The following is a 2516-nucleotide window of genomic DNA, read 5'->3' as shown; positions in this document are numbered from 1 at the left end:
ATATATATATATATATATATATATATATATATATATATATATATATACACACACCCATACATACATAACATACATACATACATACATACATACATACACTGTTGGTGTTGAAATTCCAATGAAGGAACCTTGGATCTAGGTTAGAATTCGGTTCTTTCTCTATTGGCAAGAAATCTTGAAATAAACTGAATAATGACATACATACATACATACATACATACATACATACATACATACATACATACATACATACATACATATAAGTATATGTGCATATATATATATATAAATTTACGAGCAGCGCTTTCTAATTTTTGGCTATTTTCTAACACAATCAGCTACTTTTTCAAAAATGATGTACAACATTTCCTATGGAATTGATCTTCTAACCCTGTACCGCAAGGCAGTAAAAACAACAACAACAATAACGAGAACAAGAGAAGAAGCAGCAGCAGCAGCAACAACAACAACAACCATAACAGAACTGTAAATATTTTTGTAGTGTGTTGCTGCTAATCTGCACTTCTGGATTCCTCGCGTTCTTTGTGGCTCCAAACAAGACGATGAAGAACTCCATGCTTCGCCGGGTGAATATCTTTTCCACCCTTCATTGAATCTGTTTTACAAAAAAAAAGAAAAAAAAAAAAAGCTAAAATACCTTGACTGGTGTTTCCCGATTTCCCGAACGATAGAACAAATTTTCCAGACTAACCGATTTAGGAAGAAAAGTGACCATCTGTCAGATTACGGTAATATTTCATATTGTCCTGTCCCTTACTCAAAACATTATTAACCTTAAAACTTAACCTTAACTGTAAGCCCTAGCCCTTAATCCTCCTCACCCAACCGCCTGCTCTAGTTTTCAATGGTACGTGTCAGATATTGAAGATGCCCGTTAGCGATTTTGGAACGGCAATGTTTAATATTACCCTTCAACTAAACATTAAACCATAAAACTTAACTCTAACCCTTAACCATAAAGCAACTTTCTGTTCTGAGTTTTCAAAGGCGCACGTTACATATTTTCTAGATCTAAACATTAACCTTAAAATTTAACTCTATTCCTAACCGTAACCCTTTGTTCTGGTTAACAGCGCACTTTACATGTTTTCTAATCCTAAACATTAGCCCTAAAACTTAATTCTCTTCCTATCCCAAACCCTTAACTCTAATTCAGATCCTAACCTGAGTCTTCAACGATGCCCCTAATGTATTTTCTAACTCTAAGCCTGATCCCAATCGTCTGTTCTGTGTTTTCAAAGGCAAGCATTAGATATGGCCCTAGACCATAATCCTAACCCCAATTCTCTGTTCTGGGCTTTACACAGCGAGCATTACCTATATTTACGATGCGCAGTTGTGTCAAACATCTTACCTTGTTTACATTATTTATCTTAATATATTAAACCACACCTGTTTACTAACCAATTTTTAATAACGAGACAACGACAGAATCTTCGTGTAATTGTACAGAATGCTTGAAATAGAAGCCAGATCTCCCTCTAATTCCACCCAGTTGTCCGGAAAAGAGGGAGAAAATACATCAGATTATGTAGTCGTAGGTACGCTATCAGGGAAAACAAGACAGGATGGTCATAGTTGAAGCGTCTTTCATTGTTAATCTCTATCAGGATTGACCGAGGGCTAAACATGTTTATATTTATACCATTTGTTTCATATATTAACACATAAACGATGTTTAAAGGAATAATTATTTGTGCATATTTTCAATTAAAATGCATTCCTTTTTATTGTCCTATATAAATATTTGTCTACGAATGTATGCATGCATGTACGTATATATATATATATATATATATATATATATATATATATATATATATATATATATATATATATATATATATATATATATATATATGTGTGTGTGTGTGTGTGTGTGTGTGTGTGTGTATACATTAATACACACACATAAATACATGCATATATATATGCATGTATCTGTGTATAATTTATATATGTATGTATGTATGTATATGTATGTGTGCGTGTGCGTGCGTGTATAATCATGAATTGATTCTAGTTGTTAAGATGAATATTATGTTATTAATTAACACTAAAATTAAGTCAGTCACCATGCATATATAATCCGAAACCAGCTAATAATAACTCTTTATTGTAATCAACACTTTCGGTAAAGAATATCTTTTTCTTATAGATAAACAAATATAAACAAACAAAAATAACTCGACTTCAACAACAACGAAAATAAGTCGTAAGAGAAACCATTCATTTCTATAATGTTCATCTTGGAGTTATATAACAACCTGTCACCAACTGTTTTACCTATATAGTTGTGTGTGTGGGTGTATGTGTAAGGGCTACCATGTACAATAGCGTCGGAAATTATCATACACCTCCAAAAGTCGTACTTTCCTTTTCGCGTGTATATTTTTCACGTACCATAGACAACTATTCTGCAATAATAATAATAATAATAATAATAATAATAATAATAATAATAATAATAATGATCTACGATGGTTCAAACAGGG

The 2516-nt window shown here is 32.1% G+C and overlaps 1 protein-coding gene across 3 annotated transcripts in view; it reads left to right on the top strand.

Moving 5' to 3' along the window:
- LOC106872317 (rho-related BTB domain-containing protein 2) overlaps positions 1-2516 on the top strand; it is a 33504-nt gene that overhangs the window by 5945 nt on the left and 25043 nt on the right. Inside the window, exon 1 of one of the 3 annotated variants that reach the window (XM_014919261.2) lies at positions 307-587. The exons of 1 other annotated variant lie outside the window; for it this stretch is intronic. The gene's annotated coding sequence lies outside the window, so the exon portion shown is untranslated. One more of the 3 variants, XM_014919260.1, reaches the window with a different exon arrangement.

Source organism: Octopus bimaculoides, chromosome 14 (assembly GCF_001194135.2).
Source record: "Octopus bimaculoides isolate UCB-OBI-ISO-001 chromosome 14, ASM119413v2, whole genome shotgun sequence".
Taxonomy (NCBI): domain Eukaryota; kingdom Metazoa; phylum Mollusca; class Cephalopoda; order Octopoda; family Octopodidae; genus Octopus; species Octopus bimaculoides.
Note: the sequence above shows the minus strand (reverse complement) of the source record. Positions and strands in the feature narration are given on the sequence as shown.